The 23803-nt window shown below is 39.3% G+C and overlaps 1 protein-coding gene and 1 long non-coding RNA gene across 3 annotated transcripts in view; both read left to right on the top strand.

Annotated features, from left to right (window-relative positions):
* LOC117235105 overlaps positions 1 to 18187 on the top strand; it is a 97724-nt gene extending 79537 nt beyond the window's left edge. Inside the window, exon 3 of the long non-coding RNA XR_004493620.1 lies at positions 17487 to 18187. This is a non-coding gene — a long non-coding RNA (uncharacterized LOC117235105). The remainder of the gene's footprint in view (positions 1 to 17486) is intronic.
* The window catches only part of LOC117235097 (UPF0489 protein C5orf22 homolog), a 1027617-nt gene that overhangs the window by 303633 nt on the left and 700181 nt on the right, over positions 1 to 23803 (top strand). The gene's annotated exons all lie outside the window — the stretch shown is intronic.

The raw sequence follows: 23803 nt of genomic DNA, 5'->3' as shown, positions 1-23803 counted from the left end.
CTATGAAAACATAGAATTTATAAAATCATAAATAAAGAGCTTTTTAAAAAATTCTTTTATCAGAGATAAACTTTTAATCTACCTCTTAACATTTATCAAAAGATCGATACATAGTTAACTTAAAACTTTGTACAATGTGCTAACTCTACTCTTTTCCTTCATCGACGCAATCATCCATCACAAACCAAACGTCTCCAAGACCGTATAACCCAGTCACAGTATAAATTCAACGGTCGTACATCCATCGGTGGAAAAAAAGACACACAAAAAAAAAAAAAAGAAAAGAAAAGCAGAGAAACATACGACAAAAAATTTAAACGAAATCGACGGCAGTAGCGTGCCAACTGGGCGCGACATCTGCATGCAGATGCATCTCGATCGTTCTCACGTTACTCAGGTGGCGAGTGACTTTCCGAATAAATTACCGCCGCCGAGAATCAAGAGTCCCTGAAACATTTATAGACACCCTGTTGTGTACACGGACACACATCGAGGATAATGGGCCTACCTGGTCCTCTTCAACCCCTTTTCCGCCTCTTTGCTCTGCCGGCTGCACGAGCGGACCCCACTTTATGCTCGTTATGCCATTATTTCCCGAGTCAGTTTATTACCATCGACCTGTGTCATCCTTTATGCAGAATAATTTGATATCCTGTGCTTCAAAGAGTAGGTATAACGCCGCTTCTCCACCCATGTTTTGTTCTTTCGTTTTTATCCTACCACCGTTGAATATCTTTCCTGTTCCTTCCGTTTTGAAATTGACCGCGCGACAAAATGACAGTTATTCCTTCGTACATTACTATATCATTATGTTACCATTATAATTTTTTGGTAATTATTACTAGCTTTTATAGTCTCAAATAGCATCGTCTTGGTGATTTATTATAATAAGTAGGTTGAGAATAAATTTAGCGATGGATGTACTTGTTATAGGTTGACTATATCCGTCATATGTCGAATTTTACTTTTTTCTTCTAAAGAGAATAGTAATTTTTATTTATGTCGGTTGAGAAATATAAGATCGTTCATTTTTAGGTTTAACATTCTTACTAGATATGTCTCAGGGGATGGATTTTTACAATCTGCTTTTTACTCGTTTCAACTGTCGTGTTAATTGTTTTGTTAACTATATTCATATACGATTTATTGGCAAAAATTTCGCGACGTAGCAGACGCGACAGACTTTCATATTAACTTTAATATTTGAATCATCCTTCTTCACGCAATTTCTGCGAAAACTAATAAAGATCTTGTTTATCTGACTGATAAATCGCAGTATTATATTTGAATCATTAACATTTATGCATTTGCGGGAAATGTTGGAATTTGCGAAAAGCCACACAGTGCACAAATATGCAGAGACATCTAAAATATTCAAGCTCCACTGCAACGTTTAATAGATGATATAAATCTGCAATTTAGCTACCATCTCCTTACTTACATTCACGGAAATATAAAATTCCACGAACACTCACGACCTACATATACGACATAACCTTCGTACCCTAATACCTCTTCCATAAACTTATCCACTTTAGAAAAACTTTCAACCCATGCAACAAAGAAAAAATCCTCTCCGTAGTCCACTCTCACTCGAACTATCAAGTATCAGGTTAAAGAGAGAAATTACCAAGAAGGAGGGAAATAGGGCAAATTAAGGACAAGGCGGGTACAAGTCGTCGGCGGTGTAGCTGAATGACGACCGGGGGTACAAACGACTTCTTGTTGTTCGGCAAAACAGAAATGGCGGCAAGGAAGGACAGTGGAAAGATGAGGACACGAAGATTCCATTAAGGGGTAACCGGCGGTAATGAATGGAGGACACCGCCTCCCCCTTGTGCCACCTCGGAGACCACCAACCCCTGGATTTCTCCGTCAGTTTCTCTTTCTTCTTCTCTCGTTTCAACTCAACGTATCTCCACCGGAGGTTCCTCGTCGCTCTTCCGCTTCCCTTTCCCGGTTTCCGTCTTCGTCGTGACCACGTGGTCGCGATCCAGGCTCCTTCGTCTTGCCGCTTTTACTACGCGCCCAAGCGGTCCGAGGGGGTAGAAGGGACGTAATTTTCCTCTCGGTAAAAAATACTCTCGTTTAACTTTTCCCCGCTCATTATTCCCTACCGCCCTGACCTAACCCGACCTGACCCCGAAGGCGGCTTTCTTTAATAACCCAGAAGGAAAGAGAACGAACTCTCCGAGTCCGTTCCGAGCGACGAGGAAGGATAGAAACAAGAAGATCTGGCGGTACGAGAGAGTGAGAGGGGAAGGGCGTTGAATGGTTTGAGAGGAAGAGAGAGGGAGAAGGTAGAGAGCAACGCCAAGGGCAATCCTTGGATGCTAATTTGTAACTGGGCTACTTCCGGGACAGTGGTTCCCCGTCACGCGAAACTTTATCTGGCCGTCGCTCGGAAACTACCAACCACTTGGACTTGCACTTGGACTTGGATTTCAACTTCGGCTTTCCACTGATGATACTTGTTTCGACGAAGAATTGGCAAAGTTTTTGTTTTGGCGGTAATCGTTCTCTTTTAAAAGCTTCTGTACTGAACGTTTAAAGAAGCTCGATCGACTTTAGAGAAAATAACGGTTTGCGTAAGACAGCTGAAAGGTTGTAAAAATACACATACATTTGTTTCAAATGCTACATACATTTGTTTCAAATAGTAAGGAGTATTTTATATATCGGATATTAATATAAAATTATACATTAAATATTGAGCAGTGTGGAATGTTTCTTTATTTAAAGATATCGCCATGTTATTCCATCAGCTTCTTTCCAGCGTTTTAATAATAATAATTTCTCCATTACGTCTCTCACTTTTTATTCACAAGAATTCTACAAAAAGTATACACCGTCGCCTAAAAAAAGAAGCAAACACCTTTATAACGTCCAATTACATATTTAGCACGCCTTACATTTACACGTTCAATTTTTTTTTCCAACAATGCAATCTTTCGAACTTTGAAACTAATATCAAGCTATAGATTTAGTAGAATGTCGTCAACGCGATTTTACGCGACGGAAATTACTTCTTGACGAGGGAGAGAACTGTTTCTTGTCGACAGGAATAGCGTTGCAAGAGGATCGTTAATAAGGTGACGGTATAATCCGAAGGATGAGCACCTTGAAAGATCCTGCCGTGGCACGGAGGGGGATGGTTTTCCTTGCATCGGCAATTAGCCTCATCCCCCTGGATACCCTTCGTTCTATCCTGCCGGTTATAGCGACCAACCCCATCCATGGCATTTAATTACCTTGCCAACCCCAGGCTAGCAGCCTCGGGGCCAAGGTCACGAGCCATTCAACTCTCCGTATTCCTCAGCCCACGGGGCACACTGACCGAATTTACCCTTAAGCCCCGCTTCCGAGTTTCGATTATTTCTCGCTGGTTTATTATCGCGCTCCTTCGTAACACTACCCTGTTTCTGTAACGCTCCGCTTCATTCTATAAAACGTGCCTTTGTAAACAGTAGTAATGTGATATCATTTTTAGCAGCGTTATTTTTAGCGTTTTGTTTTCCTTTATAATCGCGTAAAATTTTTTATGAAAAATTATTTAACTGTTTCGTGGAATTTTATGTTCGTTTTTTTCTTTAAATTGTTACTTATAAGATGTTTTTTGTTAAATCGTGCAAATAGTTATTAAGTCTTTTTATTTTAAAAGTTTAATTCTTTTATTATATGACTTCCTTATTTTTCAGTTTTATTAGAGTCTTCTACCGAGATGAACCCATTTTTTGCAAGTTTTTCGCTTTTAATAATATATTGTGCAATTTAGAAAACTATATTTTTCTTCCTCGTGTAATATTAGTTTTGTATATTATGTCTCAAATCTAATCTGATTATATGTATAGTTTCAATTATCTATTATTATTATTGTTGTTGTTATTATTATTATTATTATTATCTATTATTATCTATAATTATAGTTTCAAATATGTATAGTCTTAATTTAACTACATACTAATCAATCACATTTATTATACGTACAAGATTTTTCCAACTATCAATGAACAAACCATGTTCAACAAACACCCACCTAATCCATGTCCATTCCTCTTAATTGATAATCTCCTTTTCGTTTCATTTATAGAAGCTATCTAAACTACTTAAACTATCTAAACATTATCGTGCCAAAATTCAACGCTCCTCTCTTTCTAGAATGCCTTTCTCACAGCTCATGATTCCAGGAACATGGTCAATTTCGATTCACACGCGTTTTCCAATTATCATTGAATAAATTCCAGCTGAAACCTCATATGTTTCACTTTCCACTCATTCATGAAATTGTCTTCCCTTTTCGACCGCCTTTCACCTTCTTCATCCTACGCTAACCCAAACAAAAAGCAACATCGACCGATCGATCGAAGAGCCTGGAACGAGTTTCATACGTAACTTCCTGCTCTAATAAAATTGGAAACGACTGCGACGACGAAAAGACGTTTCTCGTATATCATTCGTCTCTTTTTCGCTATTGTGACGAAGGATCGCGTGCACAGCCGTCATAATCTATAAATCACCGTAGGCCTCGATCCTTTATAGGTTATGGAGGAGAAACGCTTTTCCCCTTGCCTCGCCTGGCGAACCGATAACCAGCGCAACCCCGTGAACGTCTCTCGCGATCCCCAAGTTTTTATTTATTCGCTAGTCGAGCTAACGAACGAGATGCTAGCCATTGTACGGCCGCGCGACATCCTTTTTACGATCGATTTGCAGAGACGCCATTTTCGCTTATACCGGCAACCTGCAATCCCATAAATCAGCCGCCCTCTTTCTCCTTCTCCCATCCGCCTTCGTAACCCTGTCGATTCTTCGCGTACGATCCGGCCAGTCTATATCTAGCGCCAGTTATCCTGGTGTTCCTCCTCCTTTCCTTTTTCTTCTTTCTATCTCTCTTTCTCCCTCCGCCCCTTTTTGTGTTCGTTCTCGTGCCGTTTTACAGAAATAACGCCGTAGACAGCGATATTTCTTAGGTTCGAGAGCGCCGGGAACCTTTTTAGGGAAAGCTCGAAACGGACACGCCACCCGAGAGGGTAATTTATTCGTCGGTATTGTTTTCGCCGCTGGATCTATTTAAGACGATCCGATTTCGCTGGATATTCTTGTTAAAGGAGAAGGCTCTTTCCTCTTCGCTCTCTTTGCAGGTTCTTCAACTTGGTGTTCTTAGCGGAGGGTTAGTGTAGATTACAGGATTCTGGGTTTTAAACGTTGATATGGATGCGGATTAGTAAGGGAGAATTTATTCGGAGAAGATATTTCACTGGACCAATTAATCGAAAAGTGGAAAGTATGGAAAATATTCAATCGAAGCAGTTAATGATTACTTATTCTCTATTATTAATTAGATAGAGCTATAAGAAGCTTAGAGCTAGGAAATATTTAATCGAATCATTTAACCGATAAAAAAAAGTTTCAGCTTCTGTCTAGTTTAATTGATATGCATCTTGTAACTATCAATATTAATAATATCAACAACACACAATCATACATCAGTACCCTGTATATTTTTCTACATGCCTCTGAGACGATTACACTCACGTCAGACACAATTCATACAAAATACGATATCCATATTACACCTAGATCCAAAACATCAAATTCCTCGATCACATGAAACTAAGTTCCTTTAGAAGCTTCCACCAAGCTTCCAAATCTATCCGCCTTGTTCCCACCTTTCCCATTACAATCATCCACCAATCGAAACAGAAAGCCCATCTGATAGAGCATCGAACCGTCTCCGCGAAGGCGCCATTTTTTCGAGGTGAAAGAAGAAGAAATCCGTACGCAGAAGCGGCGTACGTGCTCTCACGCACGCGGCTGCTGCTTACGTGGCGATGGGGTGGTAGCTGCGAGGGTGGCGAGACGAAGGAGGAGGTCTCGCTCGTAGGACGCCGACGAGGAGGTGGAATATATGCGTGGAGACGCGCACACACGTAGAAAGGGGGTGGGTCGGGTGCACCCCGGGCGCCCCCGAGCTGCGCAGAAGTTCCTTCCTTCCGCTTGATCGACATCGATTCCAAGATGGCGGCGGAGTGGCAGCGGTGCGCCCACGGCATACATATCGGCCCATTCTAGCAGCCACCCCGCCCTTACGGGGGAGCCCTGTTCGCTTTCACGGCCCACCCCCTTTCCGCCACCCACGGACCGATCCGCTCTCTCTCGTCCATCGAGCCGCGCGATGGGGTGAGTTCCACTCGTTCCATGGGACGACGGGGTAACGGGGCAAGAGGCGGGGAAACAGGAGCTGTAGTCGGCTCACGAGATGTCCGGGCCGATATCGGAATCGCATTAGGACGCCGCGCCACTTTCGCCCCCGGGAACACCGAACCACCCCTTCTACGCTCCTGTCTATCGCTCTCTGTCCCTCGATTTCACGTGTTTTCTTTCTTTCTTTCTTTCTTGCTTCCTTCGTTCGCCTGCCTCGCCTGCCGGCTTGCTTGCTTGCTTTGCCCAGGTTCCTCCGTTTTCTACGGCAGCCTCTTTTTTCCTGTTCCTGCTCTTTTCTCTGCCTCCATTCGGCGCCCCTGAAATATTCCAGATTTCGCGACCACGCCTGCCGTTGCCTTTTCGTGAGATGATTTTGCGTGTAGAAAGGTGAGATAAGCAGAGGTACGATTTCAATGAAATTTTAGAGAAGAGTTTTAGAATTTGTTGACGAGGGTCGTTGGTTGGATGGGTTGGTAAGAATTTTTATCGAGAAGATATTGTGTACGAAGCTTGCGATCGTGCAGGAATCGCGACATAAAAGTTACGCTCGTCGAATGGAAGTTAGTCTAAAGTCACCAAAATTTACAAATCGATAATATTATTATAGTATGTATCAATTTCTAAAAATAATTGTTCGAGTAAATTTTATTTTATTTGTCACTGTTTCGTACAGAATATCGCTTGGAAATAACGCGTTGCGTTATAACCGAATACGTTTCTGTATCCGTCTTAGTTTTACAGTTCTCTACTATTCATCTAAAAATTATATTCAGTAGTTCTATCCTCTTCTACCTATGAATACAGGTATTTTAAAAGGACGATCATTTTTAGTATAAAACATCGTTTTTGAGACTCCAATTAACAGGAATTCTACAAAATGAATTGAAAAATCTCCTCTAAGTAACAGGAAGAGTAGCCATCGACCTCACCCCTTTCCATCCTTCTGGAAGCCAATGTCCTGACCCAGACCCAGCGCGAGAACTATTACGTTTACCCTGCGTATCGGGCACGTAGCGGCGCGTGGGCGGCGATAAGAGTTCGCCTGCAGCGAATAATTAGGAAATCCGGTGTTCGCGCGCCGGAATAAACGTCCGTTCAGCAAACAATCTTATCGACACGGTCCACGCGGCTCGTTAAGAAGTCTCTCTAGAATTTCGTATGCTCACGCTCGAGAGGCCACCCGGTAAAAAAGTCCCTTCTTAACCGAACCCTAATGAAAAACGAAGAAGACGAGGAAGACGAGGAAGAATCTAGAACGAAGCAAAAAAGGGACTGACTCGGAAAAGTAAAGCCGATTATGATCCTATGGCGAACTCGAAATTTCGCCTCGCCCTCGCCCTTTCTCCCGGAATCCTCTATCATTCCTTCGCGCATTTTTCCTTGCTAACAGCAGCGTCGAAGAACGATGTACGAGCCGGTGAAAAATTCGCCGTTGCCCCACCGCCGGTAATCCCTGAAATAATGGCACGGGCCACGCTCGATAAATCCGGAAACGTGGCTGCTACTCGCGAGCGTCCCGTAGGAGGGACCTCGGCCGGATATATTTTCCTACGGACGACGTGCACGCGTGCGTGTTTCGTACGTGTGCCAGGACGCGTTTACGTGGCTAGAAGAAGAAGCTGGATGGTTGGAACGGGGCGGCGGGGGTGGAGCTGGCCGCGCGAACGCACGCACACAACGAAGGAACGCAACGGGGAAAGAAGCGAAGATTGATCTGCCTGGCCGCGTACCTCGCCGATACGCGTTTTATTCGTTCCTCCTGCTATTTTCCCCTCCACCACCTACACCTTTCCCTGCGAAGCTACGCTCCGTTTTCCACGGAGCGGGGAAAACGGATGAAGGGTAGACGCTTCTTGGAAAAAGGGCGCTGGATAATCGTGTAAAGCGCTACACCTGTGGGTTGTTTCAAATGGAAACATGTATTTTTCGGTCTCCTTTTTCGACGGTTTTTGAGGTTTGCGTGGCTGGTATTTTCTTTGGTAATGGATGGTTGGAAAGAATAATAAAGTAGGGGGAACTTGATAATGAAACTTAATTATATTATTCCCATTTTTGTAAAGCGTTTTTAGTTACCTATAATTGTTAGATATTGGTTATGTCAATGGCTTTCGAACGAGTACTCCATGAAACGTTTGAATGTCATTTGTCACTGAAAAGTATTTAACGGATAGTATGTGGTAATTTTATTCGAGCTATGGGGTAAAAGTGATACGCGAAATGTGGATAAATATAAATGCTGAAACATATAGATAATAAGCTATTGTTTGGTGGAGTGACTTTTTTAATAAACTACAATTTCTTATAATGAATAATCTACTTCTTGGATAATTTTGTTTTTCAAATCTTTAATCTGTTTTCGACTATATCATGCTATGAATATATACAATCTACACTTTGTCAAAAATGTACCTCAACTTCTTATTTAACTTGCAATCTTCGTTCGTCTCATTTCGAGAACTGACAACTAAACTGATACTAGAAATAGGTAGATGCACATTACGTAAAATTTCGTGTACATAATTTTTCTCTATCTATAAAATTGCAATATTTATATCACATTGATTCGCAGAATATGTAAAGTCAAAATGAGTTACCTAATATTTTACGAACCAGAAGGGATCGTTAATCGAGTCGAAGGGCAACGACGATCCGCGTTCGGGATATTTAACGCGGAATTGAATTCGTTTGTAACGAGGAGGAGAAGAAGAACACGAGGGCGGCGGCGCTTACGAGAAATCGACCCTCGAAATTATTGTTCGCGGAATGGAAAGAAAGTGGAAGGCGGAGGGCCGAATTTCCACGCGACATTACGCGATGATCGAGTCATGAAAATCGCCGGTTCGAGCGGCGATTATTCAAACGAAACCTCTAACAAGATTCCCGCCAATCAGCCGCCGTAATGATCCTCGACCGTCAAAGAAGAGATCCTTTTCCCTGCTCGCCTCGGAACGATCTACAGGGAATAAAACGGAGGGAAAGGGTTTTTTCGCCGTCTTTTCGTTCCGCGCGTAGAAAATCACGCTCCTCGGCTACCGACGTTTGAGTTTTACCGCTCTCCTTTTTCTTTCATCAAGAAAAGATTTTACGTCGAACGTATTCCTGAAATTTTTGCTCTCGATGATCGTTTCTTACGTTAATTTCGATCGAGTTCCAGAAATCGGTTTTATCGAAGGATACTTGATTCTGGAATTTCTAGAATTTCCACTTCTTTTTAGTGACATGTAATCGTTCTTTTAAGATAGGAAAATCTTCAAAACATTGTGCTTGTCATAGAATGTTATTCAGCTATTTTTATATCCTGATATGGCGCTTATTTCAATAAAGAAAAAGACTTTTAATATATTTTGACAAAAACTTGACACGATAAGTTGTTTCGAAATATGGGCTAAGGATTCTTTGATATTTTCTTCAAACTCGAGGATTTTTTTTACCGATATAATCGGAAAATGTCCCGTACAACGTAACAGGATTCAGTTCATAATTTAGCATTAGACATTTTATACTTTAACAAACAATAAAATACATTAACTAAATGGCGAAATTCCGATGATTAGAGACATTCTACGTTTCTATAAAACGCATTTTAAGTTTCACATTTCCTAGCAGATAGGAGTCATTTTCCGAATTTCACTCCATCGAAACTAACAAATCCAAAATTCTCATATAAAACTATACGATAGTACAATATAAGCCGCTTACACAAATGGTGCTCAATTAACAATAATATATACTCCGCTTATACTCCGTCGAATTAACAAACCAATAATTCTTAACGAAAAATCCTATTACGTCGTTGAAAGCTGCTTACAGTACGTACTTAAACAACAAAATTATACAAGAGCGGAAACAGCGAAGAAGGAGGCGAATGAATTTCAAAAATTCCATCGTCGACGTCTTCCGCGTCGCCTCTTCCATTTCCTCCGGTTCGTTCCTCTCCTTTTTCCTTTTCCGCGGTCTCGCTCGCGACTCTCACCCCGTTTTACCCGGGCGATCGCAAATTTATTCCGTCGAGTAGGCGACGGCGTCGGGCGGAATCGCAGTACTTTATACTCGTCGAGAATCGATAGACAGCCGCGCACGGATATGGAAGCACTATATTTTCCCTCGTCGCACCTCCTGGCCGTTCTCCTGGGCCCTCTTGTCAATAAAGCGAGCACTTTCCTGGCACGGAGTTTCATTATTTCTTTGCTCGCGCCACGACTTCCATCTCCGCCTCCTATTCGTCGTTCCACTCTTTCGTCGTGGCGATCGCGCCCATCCCCTTTTCGTATCCCTTTCTGACCTTTCGAGAACAACGGGCAACTTGGTTAGTATTTCGTTGACCTACTGGCAACGGGCCGTATTAGACGAGCAGGAAGAGAATAACGAGGCAAATGCTACTCTGTATTCGAGAACGAGGATAGATGCGCTTTTATGAAATGATTGCTGGGATTGAGGTTGGGCGAAGAAAACGTGGGGATGTTGTGTTTTCTCTTTGATGCAGATTGAGAGACACTTGAAAGGAAACAGGCTCGATAAAGGGTACAGTTTTGAGAGCTGAAGCTTTGTTGTTCTTGCATCGAGCTCGATGATCGGTGTATTGGTTGTTCTTTATGCAAGAGGGTATTTTTATTTCGACTTGAGGCTGGCTTGTTGGTTGCTGGTGTTGGAAATGTAGTACAGCTTTGTGAAGGAAATTTGTGAAACTTTGTCGTTTAGTAGTTGAAGTTGGAAGGGAAGAGAAGGAAGATTTGCAAATTTGTGTCTTTGATATTTATGTTTGTATAAGTGGATGTGAAATAAATTGCAATTACTTGATGCAATTAATGTTCGAATATATCTTGATATCTTCGATCTTGGATCTCAATGTTCTGAAATAAATTGCATAGTCATGTAGTTCACAGATCTACAAATTTTAAAATAGCTTCAAGTATCGTCGTTCCATGGTCACTTAAAACGTAATCTCCCTTTACAATGCAAACAATTTCCCATCGAAATTGAAATATACAAGAGAAATAAATTCATATTTCCCTTTCGACGCTGTTTCAACATAGCAGACTCGTTTTAAGAAATAATCGCGATACTATCATCAAGATCGCAACGCTACCCTTTTTCTCAAGCAAATTCACTCCACCAAATCAAAACTCCGTTCCCCTTTTACCATTACTTCACCCCTAAAACCTCAGCAAAGATCCTCCACGATTTTCGACCCTGTCTAAAACCACAAGCGGAAGACGTTGCCTCCGCTGACGAGCCCTCTGCGGTGGTTAAAACAGAGTCGGTCTTTCAAGAGTGGTAGAATTTTTCGGGACTGGCCCAAGTAGTCTGAAACAGACTACCCCAGGCTGCGGGGTAGATTGGCGAAGCAACTTTTGGAATCCTCTTGGCATCGTTGGGTTGAGAAACGTTCTCCGGAGTAAAACGGGACTCGATGTCGCTGGCGACGCCGACGAAGAGGGTTGGAAAAGATTTAGAAGGTGGTGGTGAGGTGCCGTAGAGGAGGAATGGGTTGGGGATGGCTGAGTCGGAATCAAAGGAGTCAAAAGAGCTTTTCCAGGCTTCTCCCTCGGCCGGCTAGATTGAACTTCTTTTCCGCTCAGGAGTTTTCCTATTACTCCGAATTTCCAGCCGCGGCAAAGCTTGGCGAACGCGCGTACCACATACACACACCTACACTCATATATACACGTAGACTGTTGTGAAACGCGAGTTGGTTCTGTGCGTGTGGCTAAAAGTTCGCCAGGCCGTGTTACGAGAGTGGTTTACCGAGCTGCCAGCCGGTCGTATCGCGAAGGAAATTTCTTTTCATCGACGAACGCCTACGCCGATGGCGAAGAGATTGAATTTATTAGAAATACGCGGCCGCGGGAATGTACCGCAGCCAGACTGCAAAATTCTTCGCGGGGAAACGATCGATCTGTTTAGTAAATGCCTAATTGGTGTATCGTCGTGGGACTGGTTTTTCGTTGTTTCAGCAACCGAACGTTGGGGTTTGTTTTTTGAGGATATTTAAGTATTCAAAGGATATAGGATAATTGAAAATTTCTTTTTTTAATGAACGAGAAGTTTAGGAATTTTTTATCCCATATATTTGATTTTTACGCGTATATCAGAAATTTTTATTTAGAATTTTTATCGCATAGTTGGTTCGGTGCTTGTTGGAAGTAATTGCTCGTTTTTATAGAAATCATTACGTACGTTGAAAGAAAAGGGAAATTTCGTAGTTTTCAATTTTGTCTCTTTGCCTTTCATGTGAGAATTTTTGTTCTATAATTGTTTATTGGATGTAATTGAATATTTTGATATATGTTTATATATGATTTATTTATATTGATTTACATTTGATATATGTTTGATATATGATATATATTAATGAATGATTTGATAATTTTCAGATTTGTCTTTTTCACGTCCATATTTATGTTGGAAATTATACGCTATCGTATTAAAAAGTTCCTAATTTACAATTTTATTTGATTATAGTTGCACGGTAATATCTTTGCACCTGTTGTGTGTGTGTTTTAGGACTCGAGTTAACATTTTCTTCGAATCACACTTTGGAAATTGTGCAAAATATTCACGAAATTGTATTTGATTCTGAAATGCCAGATACAAATTTTTGTTCGAGAAAACGTTGAAGCTTATTGTTTCTAGCACGAGGAAAGTTATATAGCTTTGGATTGAAACTATTCATTGGTACATTTCATGCGGAATTCTTTATTAAAAGAAATGCCAGCGAGGCTTATCAAACTTGAATCAATTTAAACTTCCAAAGAGTTAGGTAAAAACTTCCTGAAACATATTACCAGGTTGAAGAAACCTTTGTGCGCAGTCAGTCTCTTGTTTAACCTGTACGAGTTTCACTCATGCAAAACTTAAAACAGCTAAAATTAAGGTTTTTTTTTTTAGATTTCTCAAAAACTATATCGTACAAATTTTAGTGCCTTACACCTCTATTTAAGAACTTGCAAATCAATTTATAACTACAAACAAGAGTATCAATTAAAAAACTTCATTAAATTTACTGTCTAAAATCGATTTCTAGATTTCTAGATTCCACTAAACCGATATAGTTTTCATTATTCTTTACTAATCGCTGGATATCCTACAACTTTATTCAAGAATTTATAAGTTCAATTTACGTGTATAAAAAAATATCATCACTAAAATTGATAATTCTGAAACGACGTAAAAAATGTCAATTATTACTTTGGCGAAATAAAATGTTTGCTCGTCGTGATAGTCATGAAATCGAACGTTTAGCGTAAATGACCCTGACGCTTTAAAGAATTACTGGGAGCAAGGTGGATAAATGAAGGAACTGAACGTCGTGTTGAGGGCATCTCATTAGTACCTCCACTTTAAAGCGACGTTTCATCACCCCTCCGACCTCTCTCACCCTTCACTGAGCCGCCTAAGTAAAAATCAATAATTCCTTTATCGTACAAATTAACGTTAAGCATATTCCACCCTCGTATACAGGCTCTACAGGCAACGTTACACCGTTTCCTGCCTTCGTATCCTGCATAATATCACCAGCTGCGTCCCTGCAGTCTTGACAGTCCCTCTGACTTCTTCTCCAGACTTCCTTCTTACGCTTTCTTCCACACAAATTACTGTTTCGGAATCCTGGTTCTTGTAAATGCACGTATTCTTTATTTTTAACAGTATGAAATGGAAATATAAATATTTTAATTTCTGTAGTTTATGGAAGCTTATTTTAGGGTTGTTTTGTGGAAAATACTTTCTGCACAGGAACATTCTTTTGAGCAGAATAACGAAATTGTGTACCAAAATTACGTTAGAATAGTAACAAGATTGTTAATAGATTATGACATTATAGAGCTTACATAAGATTAGTATATCGCAATATATTATTATTTGTGTGTATAATACGATAATAGATGTAGTTAGACGAGTTTTAATCACTGATATCTTAACGAGTCAATATTATATTTTTGAGCTATCGTACGATAACAAAATAATCATATTATACGCTCGTAGTAATATAAATATTAAAAGAAGTGTCTATATTTTTTTAAGAAACTAATAGATAATACTGTAACAGTTTTTGAAACACATTGTTTTCTACGACAACGAAATATTTACAATCATCCAAAATTAATTGTGATCCACACGACTCTCGGCTAAAATTTATAAACAAAATATTCCGCCCATATCGGTATTGAAAAAGAATGAGTTAGCTGACAGAATGGTTAACGAAATAATTATCTTACACTTGAAAATCTACGTTTAATGACGACCAACTTTCTTCTCTAAATAAAATTGAAGATGCAAGATTATTGGAACATGTTTACAATTACATTTCAGTGAGTTATACGTCTGCTAGCTATCACAGTTGAACAAAAATATTTCGACATGCGTCAAACTGTTGGAATTTTCGTGCAAAGGGAAACATCCAGAGGAATATTTATTTGAGACTGTTAAAACACACGGAAATTTCATAAACTGATACATCGTCGGGGAATTAACTCGATCAGTTGGCGGTGGTGTCGGTGGTTTGCGTGCCGACGTTGGCTGAAGGAAGGTCGTTAAATAATTTCAGAGCGCGGTAATTAATGGCAAACGCTTTGTTATCGCGTCGAGCGTGAAACAACGCGGGCACTGCCGCGTGCTGCACGGCCGACTCAAGACGATGTCATATTTATTTCGTTAATCTCTCACCCCCGGCGCTCCGTTTCCCGCCACCGAACCCTCCCCGCTCCGCTATCGTTCGCCATAATGGCGGACGATAAAGAAGAGAAACGCTTATCGGAATTAACAAGCCGATAACGCGGCCCCGTAATTTTTTACTACGGGAAAGAAATACGATTTCGTGCAGTCGCCGCGTTCCGAGATTAAGATATTCCGCGGTGAAATTGAATAGTTTCTAGCCGTTTGAATACCGTCGTTCTTATTTCGGAAGGGAACTTACTGTTTCGTGTGTACGTTCTGTTTGAAAAGTAATAGCTGGTTAAAGGATATAACTTAATAACAAGATAATATTACATTTTGGATAAGATGGTGACAAGCTAATTACTTTATATCGGTGAAATGATGTTGAGAGAAATACTAGAAATTTTACGATGAAATAGGGTCATTGGAAAGAAAATAATTACAATTTCACGGATTATTTGCTTCTAACGAAGCTTTCTAACTGAAACTAAATATTTTTATATTAAATAGCTAAAAATGGAAAACTCTTGTTAAAGTTAATTACAGATATAAATCGTTAATGCGACTAATATATTTTAATATCTTCCATATTTTATTGTTATAGCGAGCAATGTCTTTTTAATCAAATAGAAAGATAATTTTAGTAACGTAGGATTAATTGGCAATTAATTAACAACAAGATACAGAACTTTAAATCTGCTGCAATATAAAAAATGGAAAATGTGATTTATCGTATTCTTCCCCTATAGGGGAATATATGTTTGTGTCGAAAAGACGTTGAAGAAGTATTGGAATCATATGTACAATATATCATGGAGAGTGCTATATCTGGTACAGATACATTATCTTCATATATTAACCGATAAAAATAGTATCAGAACAGTTACGTACGCCACGCACTTCGTATGAAATTTATTAAATAATAATGGAACAAGTAGTATCGGAAGAGTATTTTAAAATAACAATCGAAAGCAATGACCTGGATAATTTGCTTATCTCCAATTATTCAACTAGTTTAACAACCGAATACACAATTTTTGCCAATCACGAAGTTTTCGATTTTCAATTTCTTAAATAGTTTCCCAGATAATTACAATATTTCTGCAGTAAAAACTTCTTTACCATCTTATTACCACCGCGATTAACAGATTCCTAGTTTGCGTACGTATTTTGCAACATAAAACTTAATAAAACACGGTGAACGACACGAATACTAAACAAGATTTCAAAGAGGAGATATTTCACACAAAAAGGCCTTTATAATCTTTAACTTTCGTACCATACGATATCTTTTTACAACCATCCGTAAAACGGTCAAATTCGATGAACTCCGCAGCTCAGACTGAATAAACACATTCCGTTTATGCATCTGTACATTTTTCATCGCAAACACAAGCCTGCATAACAGTGATACTCTTATACCGTGGTATCGCGTTCTCCACTATCGCGAATCATAATCAGCAAGCTGGGCAAATTAATTTGTCCGCGTCGGACGTATAATTAGATGGCCGCGAAAGCGGGACTCGCGTTCGATTCATTAAGTCGATCGTAATGGTGATCGACGACAGACGGATATCCAACATTATGCTCGTATTATCGAGCTTATTTCCAACGTGGACGCGGTAGACGGGGGACGTAGCGGACGAGGAGACGTCCGGGCGTAAAATTCCACCCACTCGTCACGGCCTGACGAATAACAAGAGATTCGGGACGATAACGTTTTAACTGCCGACTAACACACTACGCGACCGTGGATTATCGGGGCCTTATCGGTCGACATTACGGACCTGGACGTGGAGAAAACGAATGGCCCACCCTGCCATAATGCGTTCCTTTCAGGTTGTGTGGATGTACGTACACGTGTGTATCTGTGTGAGTACCTGTTGTAGATTAGGATAACGAAGGCAACGTTGCGAGGTTCCAGCAGGTCGTCACAGGTTCTTCAACCCCCCCAAATAGCGTAGTTCGTTCTTTGTGTGTTTTAGTCACCTTGTGATTTAGTTGGATGGACTGGCGATATTAGAGAATAGAGTTTCGTTTCGGGTCGAGTTTGTTGCTTGAAAAACTGATTTCTTAAAAAAATAATTGATTTGTTTCTGTAGGATTATTTAAGGCAAACGGATCACACGAATCACTTTTCATGGAACTGATTAATATGGCTTCTGGACAGTCCATGTAAGATTGATTTCTTCGATTTATCGTATAATGAAGTTATCGTGATACCGTATCAGATTTTAATTTGATGGCGATTAACAGAATCACAAAATAATAGGAACATTTATTAATAGAGAGATTGATCGAACGAATTTTACTAACAAAATTAAGATATTTTCTATATTTCACTGGTATCACCACAAATTTAAATTCTACAAAAGATACACATACTTTATTCCCAAATAATCACTATCAGCTTATCTATATCGTTCCAAGCTATGAAATAATCGAACAAACACGTATATCACGAGAGATCTTCCCTATCGTCATTCTATTCATTCTACCTCGCCTATCACACCATGTCAAATAGTCACTCTTTTTATTATCAACTCGACACGTACCTTTCAAATCTTAGAACGTCAAATATATTAAATTCTCCTACTAAAGGAAAGCTTGAATTTTTTCTGTTCCAGGTAAGACTCTTCGATTGACCAGAACCAGGCCATCCATTGAGTTCTCCGATCTCACGAAGTTCCCTTGGCTCGTCTGATCCTTGTCAGCCTTGTGACCTTGGCTTGCCAGCTAAGAGGTTTACCTTGGTAAACCCTGATATCTCGGCATACCACTCGGGGTCTCGGTCGAGGGATTAAGACAGGGTTGTTCGGCGAGACGACAGAGGGCCGGTGGAATCGGCGCGAACAAGCTAGAACGCGAGAGACTGAGAGTGAAAGCGAGATAAAGGCAGGGTAGTAGCCAAGAGAAAGGGAAAAGAGACTGTAACCGTACGCCCGTATAATTGATTGAGTCTAATGAGTTAAAGGGGATACCATGGTATCGGGGTTGGAGGAATTAAAGAGTTCTGGGTCATGAAGGCGACAACCCCCGGGACAGAGAGAAAGTGCGGAAACTTAGGTACTCACGCCCCTCCTCCACTCTGGTCCTGGCTTTCTCTATTGCTTCGCCCCTCGCGAGAACCGCCACGAGGGCGCTGATTGTAAATTAGTTAAAGGAGATGCTTCATTAGAATCAGCTGATTCTTAGATTTTAACCGACAACAGAATGGAATATTCTGGAAGTATCAAGGGGATGATGGATTGATCGAGAATTACGTACTTGGTTTCGTACGATTTATTTCCTTCTGAGGTTTTGCTGAAGATTAACGAGATTGTATATATACCGTTTTTTATTTTTACGTATCTTCCTTTTTTTACGAGATTCTTCGAGTCACCCTTAGTCGGTTAGTTTAAATGCAGTCTCAGTATTTTAGACCGATGATTATTAAATGGAAAAGGTCCATATAGAAAAGTTTGTGACATTTTCAGATTTACTCGATCATTCTTCTTAATACTTTAGACTCATTTTTTTACTACTTTACGTATCGGACAAGAGTAATAATTAAGTTTGACAATAACCAGCTAATTGATTTTCTCCGATTAACAGATCATAAAGATTCTAAATGAAATTAAAAAATAGGTAATGTTGGGAAAATTAAATTGAAAGAAACTGTAGATTAGGCTTTCGTCTAATTATAAGCATCGCTGGAAGTTAACCAGTAACGATTTAATTCGTCTTCTCAGACTAACACGTTGACAGGTGCATTTTTACATTTATCTTGGTATTGCAGAAGATAACGCAGTAACATTGCCAAGAACACGTCACACACATATTTCCATACACTTGTCGCTAATTACCGAGACCACAGTTGTTCAATCCTCTCCGTGGTATTTGCATTCTTCCGCCAAAACGATACGAGCAAATTATCAAAAATGTATACTCGGCGCGGCCGGGTCCGACGCAATCTCATTCTATCTGCGCGATATTACTTTTCGGTCGCCGCGAAACAGTATCTCGAGGATGTCTCGGCGTCGCGTCGCTGGCTTTTCAATTTGCTCCTGTGGAGAAAAAAGGAGGCCGCGAAACGCGAACAAGGAAGCGTCCTCCGGTTGGAAAGGAGATGGGCCAAGAGAGAAGGCGGACAAGAAAGAAGGCAAACCGCACACGAGAGCCGCCACGGTATCTTCCACATCCCCCAGGGAAATTATTGACAGTCAGCGAGGAAATGACGTCGTAAATACCACGTCGGAGGTCCCCGAACCCTCTGGCCTCTACTCGCCGACCTCCCCTTCTACCAGGCGCCACCTTCTTGCGCTTCTTCTCGCGTAATCCCATTCCCCTTTTGTTTTCTTCGCGCCTCAGTCTAACCTTCCTTCCTCCCTACGCGATCCGCTCTACAATTGATTCGATACGTTACTTTTTTCTAAGCATATTTTTTACTCGGACTAACCAACTGAACGCGTTTCGCCTGTTTGACGCTTCATTTTTTTCGGCTACCGGAATTAGGGATTTGGTGGTTTCGAAGTAATAGATGGAAAAGAGAGTTTTAACGATAAAGAGATTTTTATAAGTTTGATTTGGTGCAATGTTATAAAGGCTTCTGACATCGAATTGCTCGATTTGTTTCGGAATAATATCTTGTACACTGATCAGACAATCGATTTTTTACCACTTTCCAAATATCGGTTTTTCTAAAGCTTCTCACGTGTTGTTATACATTTGAAAAGACAAAAGGGAAGGAAGAAGACGACAGATATAATAATATTACGTAAATATTAAAAATAAACTGCGCTACGTCGTGCGCTACGTCGAATAACTTTCCTTTCTCTTTATCTTGTTCCATCTTTGACTATTTCTCGTTTCTATTTAGCTTTTTGTTTCCATTTCGTCCGATTCTTCAAACTGTGCGACTAAACGAGAAAGGGCTGGCTTCCTTATTTGTCACGAAAACGTCGTCATATCCAACTGAAACAGGCCCGCCTTTCGTAACTGCGTTTCAGAAAACATTTTCACCGTATAAAACGCGTTTTTTGATGGAAGTGGGTAGAACGAAACCAACAGGGTAGAATTACAACATCTCGTGCGAACTGTATAGTACGTGAAGTATGCACGAAGTACTGAAGTACTGAAGTATGATTTCATGTCAGGATAATTGCTACGAGTGTTGCGTAAAATTGACAGGTTCCTCTAGTATGATTGAGGTAGAAATAGGAGTGTATGTGACAGGTGTTGCAGGTGGTTCCAACGGAAAAATTTGACATAAGGGAACGATTGCGGTTGAAGTATGATTTTATGAATCTGCAGAAACTTATAATTATTAGATTTAGTTTTGTGTTTTAAAACTCTTTACTTTAGAAATTATTAGATTTGTTTCTGTACTTTGTTCTTTTTCTTTATATAAAGAGGAATATTATATAAACTTATTATTTAACTTTATTGTTTAACAATTATTCCTCTATGTATAATTAATTAATGACTTCTATAGAAGGAATACAAATCGTGAAACTGTTACTTTTGCAGAAAATTGACCAAATTAGATAAATAATATTTGCAGCAATATTAGAATAAAGCGTCAATAAGAGTAATAGACAAATTTAATAATTTCAAAAAATCGTCACAACTTATTATCCTTAGAAAAAGCATTGCAACTCTCATTAGTAATTTCATTTTCGTTAGAATCATCGTTAGAGGAAAGATAAGAAGAAGAACACTCAGTTGTTGAAAGCATCGTCTCTAAGAATTTTGTATGTGGTCGTTATTCGAGTATTCTTGGCAATGTTTCGCAACCCCCGTTTTTTTTCTCAAGGTTCTCCAAAAATTCCTGTAAAAAGGAAGCGAAAGAGATTCCTACGTGCATGCATTTAGCCGAGTGAAAGGGGCCGTTTCAAAAGAGCAAAGGCGGCCAAGTTGAAACGCCCATTATTTGGCTGAAATGAGTATACAGACTGTTTCCGGTTTCGTTTACGGAAACGGCATGCACGCGGACATATACCGTGGAAAAAATTGAGATCCCTTGTTTGTCGTAACGTCGTCGAACCGCGCCCAAGTGAGAGGATGTTATCTTTTTAACAGTCCGGGGAAAGTGAATTAAACGTTTCGAAACTCGACCACCGAATAATTTTACTTGCGGTCTCGAGGTTTTGTGTATATTCGAGATATCGTGTACAAATAAAAAGAATGTGGTTTCGCTCGGCGTTTTGTCCATGGAAGCCATTTTAGTGAAAGATGTTCTCAAGTACTAATTTTTGAGAGTATAATTCCTTGTAATTCCAATTTGATTTAATTTAGATTTAATTTAACTATTCGTAAAATTTGACTTTCATCGATTCAATTTTTAAATCTTCAAGCATAACATTTTTTAATCAAATTAACATTTTTGCAGAACAATATTTCAGAGTGTAATTTCATGTAATTTCAATTCTATTTACTTTAAAAGCGTAGGATTTTTCAATTTCTATGAATCGAACTTTAAAATTCCTTTTCCAAAAAAAAAAAAATAGATTACGAATATAGAAGTTAGACCGAAGTTTGGATATTGGAAAAATTTATTTGTTGCTATGGGTATCCATATCAAAGCTGCGTTTATTTAGGAAGGAATATAAGAATTGTATGAAGAATTTCTTATTTCTAATAAACCTAACATAATTTTAACGTAGAAGCATTTTGATATATTATGTGATTTTTTAAATCATAATCAAACAGGAAAAAGTTTTTATAATTTCTTGTAAATTAAAAATTCTATAGCTGCAAATTTTAAAGATCAACAATATTCTTTTAATAAACAACCGCCTAATCGTAAAAAAATGTTTTACATCAGAAATATACATAGTTAAAGATTATAAAATGTTGCTCTTTCATTAAAGCGAAACGATTCGTAAACATAATTGAAAAAAGATATCGCTCGTCAGCTAAAAGTACTGTGAAATCTGTACATTACCAAGGTTGATTATCCTGTAAAAGTCTCTCTGGTTAAAAACCGACGTAAAACTTGGAAAATTCTGCTCTTCAGCAAAAAAGTCCAATATCATTTAACGACGCTGCGTGTTGCATGGCCGAAGAAGAAAGGTATTTTAACAGCTGAGATGTTGTGTTCTCGTGTTTTGCCGCCGTGTCGTTTAAAACGAGGATCCGGCTGGAGAAACAAACAATAAAGAACCCTTTCGTTGCGCCAGTTTCTCGTAGTTGCTCATCGTTATGACCGTTTTAACGCTTTTTATCATTTCCCTGCTGTCTCTCGCGTCGCTTTTACAAAAACTCTTAACGCTCGCGTGACGTAAAATGATTTTGTGAAAGTGTGTTGCCAAAGCAATTAATGAGATGATACACTGTAGTCGAAGTAAAAAAAAAAGTTACTATATCGTACGTTAAACGAAAATGTTAAAACATAAACTTGAGAATAATTTTTAATATAGAATACAGACTTTGAATATAGATAGATTTTTGTTATCCTATCAGAAATATTTGTAAACTATGTAGACAAATTTTTACGACGATTTGTTAATATTTATTTATGGATAAGAAAACAAGGTTAGAGAGTTTCTAAAGCTTGGAAGAAATTTTTTCGCGGGAATAGTTTTTTCATATCTTTCTTAAGCCTCGGTAATATGTAAATAGCGTGAAATTTCAAGTCGTATTTTAATGATATGACTTAATGATATGATTTAAACAATTTATTAAATGTATCATTTTTTCCTTAGTTATGATTTTACAATTGTATATAAAAATAATATTAGGGTTATTTTTCCAAATCGTGCAACGATGTCAGAATTTCTAGGAGAAACGTTTATTTCTGTAAATGCGTACCATATGTGTGTTGCATCATGCCACTGCAAGTAGTACCAGGAGAAGCTATTACTCTACGGTAAACTGTGAACAATTGCAATCTAAACAACTGCATAAGCTATTCGTAATAACAGTTAACGTTTCCACGAAGCATATTTCATTCACCAAGACCTTGATTGCTTTGAGATTTACGCTTTGTTTTCTATCTGCCCATAAACGCAGCTGCATACTTACTCAGATCAATTACTTTCATCTATTCTTGGATCTTTACAAAAATTCGATTCTTCGCATAGATATAACTGAATTATTTCCGCAGTATAGTATTTACACGAAATAAAACGATCGCGATAAATGTGTAAGAGGTAATACACCAGCCGTCAATTGTACGATCAAAATTTTCAGACGAAAAGAGAATTACAAAATGGAATATTAAGAACAACAAGTTTTAACAAAAATCAAATAATACAGAAATACAAGTAATTTTCAAGGACTGCCACTGATGTCTCCGCGTGATCATTAAAATTAACATCCAAATTATTCATTCTCTGTTTAAGATTTAACGCGAATAGATAGGTTAATTAAATTTTGGAATTGTATCTTTATTTTATTTATTTATTGTCTACATGGAAGAATAATGTCGAGTACGAATAGCGCTACTGAAAATCTCGAAATACTTTCAAAAATGATAATACAATTCTATCGTTCTTTTTAAATGTGAAAACCCAGTTTCTATTATTATTATACAAACCTGTCCAATCATCAACGTGCATACAACCACGATAAAATGCAATTTCATACGTAATCTTACGTAATGCATAAAGAAGAAGGATCAAGGCGTGCGTAAAAATGGCCACGTGTAAGAAGTCTGAAACTCGTTGCCGTAATGTTTTCATCGGGAATATTGCAGCCGATGCCCCCGGCCACCCCCGTATCCGTACCTTATCCCGAGTTTCTCTACCGCGTGGCGGAGAACGAACGCATTATTCGCGGAAACGATCCTTCCTTTCGCCTCGCGGCCACGAAGAAAAGGGCCGAGTTCTCTCGCGGCGAAAAACCAGCTAGAAGAAGACGCGACGCGAGGAAAAACGGCCAAGAGAGGATTACGGTGATGTAGGCGATGCTATTGGTTGAACGAGGAGGGAAGCGTATCTCTGGCGTGGAAACGGAACAAAGA

This window comes from Bombus vosnesenskii, unplaced genomic scaffold, assembly GCF_011952255.1.
Source record: "Bombus vosnesenskii isolate JDL3184/JDL3185 unplaced genomic scaffold, Bvos_JDL3184-5_v1.1 scf7180000013314, whole genome shotgun sequence".
In the NCBI taxonomy this organism is placed as follows: domain Eukaryota; kingdom Metazoa; phylum Arthropoda; class Insecta; order Hymenoptera; family Apidae; genus Bombus; species Bombus vosnesenskii.
This window is presented reverse-complemented; position numbering and strand designations above follow the sequence as displayed.